Genomic DNA, 6619 nt, shown 5'->3' with positions numbered 1-6619 from the left:
CACAGGAAAAAATTGGAGTCGCCTAGACTCCTTTCCAGACAAGCAGAGTCTCTGTTTTGAAGAGTGAGAGTGCACTAGGCAAGCGAGAACTGCCAGAGCTGAGGGAACCGGCTGCCCCTGCGTCTGCACAGGCACATCTTCTCTAGCAGGTACAGTATAAGAGCCTGAGAGCGAATCAGACGTTGCAGCTCTCGAACCCCATCCCAGACCTACGCAAACCGGATTTTCATTTAAACAGAACTCCCCAGTGACACCTATGTGCAGTGAAGTCTGAGGAGCTCTGCTCCACAAAATCCACATGGCCAGATGACTTGCCCAGAGAATTATGAATACGCACAGCAAAACCCTATTAGCATCAATTCCAAGGGGCAAAGAAGTAATCCGTCTCAGAGTGGGGAAAATAGCACAGGACGTCAGCCCCGGAACTAGGTCACCTTCGTGGGGACTTTGGGATTTGAGTTCTATGAGCAGGGATCCAGGAGGCGGATGCGGTGGAAGGTGGCCGGTGTTTCAGATGAGAGTGTGGCGGTGAGTGCTAAAGTTGTGTAGTTACGCTTGGAGGCCACAGTGCACACGTGTGGCAAGCCCAGACAGCTGGAAGACTGCTGTGTGAGGACATCCAGAAGCCACAGAAAACATGATCAAGCACTGGCTATTATATTATCAAGCACTGCTGGGGTTGTGCTTGGACCTGGGAAACACTGTGGCCACAGGGAGCATCAAGGATGTGCAGTTTGAGCTAGTAGCCCTCTGGATTCAGCCTAGTGCATGCTCCAGGGTGACTGACACCCAGAAGGAATACTGCAGAGTGACCAGACTCCTGGGAGGCTGTGGGTCACCCTGAAAAGGTAACACCAGGGAAGACTGTTTGGAAAATGGGCTGGAAGGGACCAGTACGAAGAAACACGGGCCGGGAGAGCTGATATCCTGGGCTCTTGTTCGTCCTGTTGAGCTAGAGATAAGGTTCGAGGGCCTCCTCGGCATCAGGGTACCTCCCACCAGGCAGTCAGAAGAAGCTTAAGACACTCCAGAGCACGTCTCTACCACAACCCATTTGCTCCACTCACCGGGCCTATTTAGGATTCATTTCATCATGTACAACGGGTAAGAGCTGGGGGGACAGCCAGTGTTGTGTCCTTGGTGGTCACTGTTGTGTTGAGTGTCACTGAGGTAACTCACTGAGGTCATTCAGATGCTGAGAACGCCAGCAAAGAGGAGTGTGGTGAGGACTCTGGAGGACTGACAGGGTTAGGAAATCCCAGGATGAAAATTCCTGGCCTGCCTCCCTCAGAGACGTCCACTGTATGGGCCAGAGAATCTGCCTGGCAGGCTGCTGGGAGGAACTGCTGGTCCCCAGATCTGCTTCTGGCTCTGGCATGCTCTGTAGTCTCTAAGCCTCATGGGACCACCTTTCCACACCTCAGATTTCAAACAGCTAAGTCAAATCTGAGAGGCCCCTTCTCCTCTAAGGCATGGTGTACATACTGCCTGGGTCAAGGCACAGGGAGGAAAGTGGCCGACCTCGTGAGCACCTGGCCCAACCTTTCAACAAGGCCTCGGGAGAACAAAGATGACTTCAGTGGAGATGGTAAGTGAAGAAACACAGCTTACTTGAACGGTTGGTCTCCTCGAGGCATCTCCACTAAGGACAACCTGAATCCGTTTGAAGGAAAATGGTTGCCAGCTGTATACGTTACACCTTGCCCCCTTCGTTCTCAGCACTAGCTCAATTAGCGTGGGAAATGGAGAAGTGTTGAGATGGCGTCTGGAAGGTCGTTCGGTTCACGAGAAACCCCAGTGATGGTTAGGCCTAATTAGGTGTGTGAATTTCCCTGTAATTGTTCTTAGCTGAGATGTGTGTTGCAGTATTAAATAAAGTCAGGTTATGTTGGGCACGGATTTTAAATAAAAATAATCACCAGAACGCATACACTCCTTTCTCTCATGAGCTCTTGCTCTCTCTTCCCCCTCTTATCTTCCACTGTAAGCTGCAGCAGGAAGCTGTCACCAAATCAACCCCTTGACCTTGGGTTTCTCAGACTCTAGAACTCTGAAAAAGAAATGTCTTCTTATTATAAATTGCCCAATCCACATTATTCTGTTGCAGGAACACAGAAGGGAGCATGATGGAGTCATTACGAAATGAAGCCATGGGTCACCTCAGGATAAGGAACAAACTCCAAAAAACCCAGGGTATTTGGTGATTTTTATTATCACTAGAACATCACAGAATGAACTTACAAAACCTAAGGTGACTATGATGTCATGAACTGATTTAATCACACAGGACTGAAGTCTCATAGTTAGCCCAGACCAAAACTGTCAGCTACACATGACTATGCATGGCTCTGGGGGTGTGTCTGGGAGAGGCCGGAGGAGCTGTGGCAGCCAGCTGGCTACTGTAGAGAAGCCGTAGGAACTCCTTGGAGATCACATAGGGGCTCACAGTGTAAACCCTGGTGGACAGGGGTCTTCAGAGACCTCAGATGGAAGGGAGGGGGAAAGTGCTGGGAGCTGAAGTGTGACCACTATGTTAGGAGCTGGGCTCTGTGTGTCCATGCTGAATGATGAGTTCATGACCTTGGGCATCGGGTAGGATAACTGCCCCAAAAGCAAAGCTGTTGAAGTTGGAGTGACTTCTTCCCATGTGATGAAACACGTGAAGGAGAAAGCCTAAACAGCAACCCTCAGGCCATCTGCATGTTCTTAAAAGATGGGGCCTGCCGGTAGGAAGTCAGGTTCTTGGGGACACACTTTTAATGATACCAGAACATTGCGTTCTCCTCAATACTTTTCTTCCTGCCACCATGAGTGAGCAGCTTTACTCTTCCTCACAAACCATACCCCATGACAGGCTCCAAACTATGGGACCAAGCAGCCATGGGTGGGAAGTTCTGAATGGGCCAAAATTAACCTTTCCTCCTGGTCATTGATTGACCTGGGCATTTTGTCACAGTACTGGAAAGCTGCTGAACATGCCATGCAAGGGAGAAGAGGCAAGTTCTATAGGGTACACTGAGCATATGGTCAAGCCATCTTTGCTAGAGAAGACAGCACAGGCAGAAACCAGACGCTAGCTACCTGCCTGGCAAGGAGAGGACCCTAGAGATGCTTCAGAGCCTTTGAGACAGTCTATTCTGCAAGCCAGCCTTCCAGAGAGGTGCGTGTGGGATCTCAGGATCCTCTCTGACTTGGGACTCTGCTCTTGCAGCCTAGGGTAGTGCTCCAAGCTGTCCCAGCCGTGGTTCAAGGGGTCTGTGTGCATCTCAGGCCCCTGCTCAGAGACACAGGTACAGAGTCAGGGAAGCTCTTACATGGTCATGATTCTGCCAATGCATAGAGTTTAGGATCTATGAGGTGACACAAAGGATGTGACAGGCAGCCTACAGTCTTAGCAGGTGCCGGCCTCAGAGACCCCGCTGCAGCAGATCTCTTCAGGGTAGGATGCAGGGAACTACAGGAGTGATAGTGACAGTGAGAGCTATGGAGTCATCACATGTTGACCCAGCCTGGAGAGCAACAGGAAAGAGACTCCACTGGAGAGCTGATGGGGCTACCTTAGCTTCGGGGATCCAGGCTCCCACATGCCCAGTAGGCAGCATATGATTTAGGATCACTCTGGAATCCAAAGTGTCAACACCATCCACCCTTGTGAATGGATAGATGCTGTCATCACAGGAGTAGGTTCTTGATATTGAGAGTGAGTTTGCTATGAAAATGTCTTGACCCTCACAGACCACCCCCCTACCCCACGCAGTGGATGCTTAGTTGTCTTTCTGCTTTCCACCACGGGATGATTCAGTAAGACCTTCTACAGATGCACACACTGAACCTTCTACTTTCTAGCCTCCAGACTATAAGAAATAACTGTTTTTTATGAGTTATCTAGTTTACAGCATTCAGTCACAGACAGAAGGACACAGAGGGTGCAGTCACACTAAAGACCTTCAGGTCCCCTACACTTAGAGACTCTAAGGCATGGCCTGGGCTCCACAATGGAGAGGAGTCATGATGTTGCAGGCTTTACACACACACAGTGTTCATCCATCGTCAAAACACAGCGTGTGTGTGTGGAGAGTGAGGCGGTGTTTCTACATGGATCCCATAATGTGTTCATATCTAAACTGTTTTCACTTGGAGTCACCACACATCCCCATTCTCTTCATTGCCTTCCAATTTTGTGAATGTGCACAGCCATCCATGGACAAAGTCCTTAGAAGTACACAACAGAGAATGGACAAGGTCCTTAGATGCTCAATGACCTGTTCATCTGGGTAAGTGTCAACAGAGGAAAGTGCAGGACACACACCACACACACCCAGAAGCACCAGGGACAGTGGCTAACCAGACAGAAATGTCATAGTACCTGGCACCCAGTGTCATCCAGTGTCTCCTCACATCTGACACTTTGGCCCACGAAGACAAATTTTCTACTCCTTTGCAGCCTAGTAGTTTCATATCCAAACAGTAAGGAGAACCCCCCCCAGTCATGTATCCATGGAAACCCAGGTTAATGCCATGCCTCAGTTTCCTTACCTATATAAAATCCTGCTAACCTCACTCTCCTGACACAGAATAGACTATTAACTGGCTGTGCTGGTTCTTATATGAACATGGGTACAAAAACTGAGTTAGTATGGAATCAGTTTTAGGTTTATAGGCTCAGTCTGTCTACACACACTGCAACACATTGGCGAGGAATCTTGGGGCCTCAGACCTGGGTGCTGACAAGTCACATGCTCAGGGCTTTGCTGAAACAATAACCAGGTGCCCAGCTTTAAAGGATGCCTTCTGAGTCATTATCAACCACCTGCAAGAGGAAGCCTTAGCTTAATTAATATTTACATGGAGCTGACAAACATGCCGGCAGGCAGGAAGAAAATAACCTTGGAGCCAGAGCCTGGATGTGAACTACCAAAGCCTTGACTGAGAGGGGTTAGCTGGTGTGGGCAAGCTGGTCATGCAGGAAAACCCTAGGAAAGCCTACAGTGCCTTCCTGCAAACCTGAGAGGCAGGCACTGCAGCCGTGAGAGAGTGGGTGTTCACACGGCAGGCGGCAGGGGCCGGGAGATCAATGTCACACAATTTCCAGGAACAGCAGCTTTTAGAGGAACTGGGGGTTGCACTCAGCCAGGAGGCCATCTCTGCCCACTGCCAGCACACAGGGAGAGATCTGGGGAAGCTGCTTCTAGTCCAAGGGCAAACAGAGCAAGGCCTCATGCTGCTGTGCTCTGACTGAAGGAGTCGGTTGGGGCTCACAGCCAGAGGCAGGCTTCCCTCATGCCACCGCCATGCAGACCCCAGCTGGAGGACTCGGCTCTGTCCCAGCAGCCTTGTGTTCAGAGGGACTCTCTGTTTCTGCTGTGGTGAGGACTGTAGGAGGCGGCCTAAGGGCTAGTCTGTGGACCTTGCTAAGTAGGCTACCCTCAGACTCTTGCACTTCCAGTCTGGGGATGTGACTCCAACTCTGGTGGGAATAAGCCCACTGTTCACAGGTGATCATCTTGGGGAAGTCATTTCAAAGCTGTCCCTTTTTCCTCATCCAGCTCCTGGAGATAGCAGCACAAGATACCACGCTAGGGTGAATTTTGAAAGAATCTCTACTTAGCCCAGTAAACCATGTAACAGGCAGATGCAGACACCAGCATACCCAGAACTGAGACCTCAGTGGTCTCACACGCTAAGCTTTTATTTCATCTGGAATCAGTCAAGAGAACAAAAATTATTTTCTAACTTTCTGCCAGGAATGTCAAGGAACTTCTACCAAGAAGGTCAGGAGTTTAGGGGCATCTTTGACTGCATAACAAGTGCATGGCTAGCCTGGGCTACATGGGATTCTGTCACAGTATACCGCCCCTGCAAAAATCCTGACTTCCTTTCCATGAAGTCAGAGATAATTAAGATAATAATAATAACAACAACAACAATAATAAATAGTAATAATGTCCTCGTGATTGAAGGACAAAAAGAAAAGAAAGCAAACTCCAAGCTGTGGTAATTCATAAAGGGTCCCTATAGCTAGAACCAGCCAGATCTTACCATGAGCTGGGGTTAGGAAACAGCTGGACAGCTGTGATTTACTCTTGAAAAATAAGAAAGTATGATGTTTGCTTATGGCTGAAAAAAATAACACTGTGGAACTGATGTGTCCATGGTCTTGGTCCCAGAGTTTGCAAAAAAAGAAGGCAAAAAAATCTTTCTTCAATTGCCTTTTTAAAAATGAAAATGCAGCCGGGCGTTGGTGGTGCACACCTTTAATCCCAGTACTCAGGAGGCAGAGGCAGGCAGATCTCTGTGAGTTCAAGGCCAGCCTGGTCTACAGAGTGAGTTCCAGGACAGGCTCCAAAGCAATACAGAGAAACCCTGTCTCAAAAAAACCAAAAAAAGAAAATGCAAAGATTAGACTACGGTTTTCCCCACCTAGATCAACACAAAATGTATGGATGAGGGACAAATGCACAAAGGAATGAATGCATGAACAATATAGCCCACATTTCACTGAGGCTGCACTCTAAATTTTAAGAACCAGTTGGGCACATGAGGCTGGTTTGCTTGGGGCTCCTGTAAACAAACGTTGCTTTATTCACTCTTGTCCTTGTCCCATGGTGTCCTCTAGTAC

Source organism: Mesocricetus auratus, unplaced genomic scaffold (genome assembly GCF_017639785.1).
Source record: "Mesocricetus auratus isolate SY011 unplaced genomic scaffold, BCM_Maur_2.0 Super-Scaffold_100676, whole genome shotgun sequence".
In the NCBI taxonomy this organism is placed as follows: domain Eukaryota; kingdom Metazoa; phylum Chordata; class Mammalia; order Rodentia; family Cricetidae; genus Mesocricetus; species Mesocricetus auratus.
Note: the sequence above shows the minus strand (reverse complement) of the source record.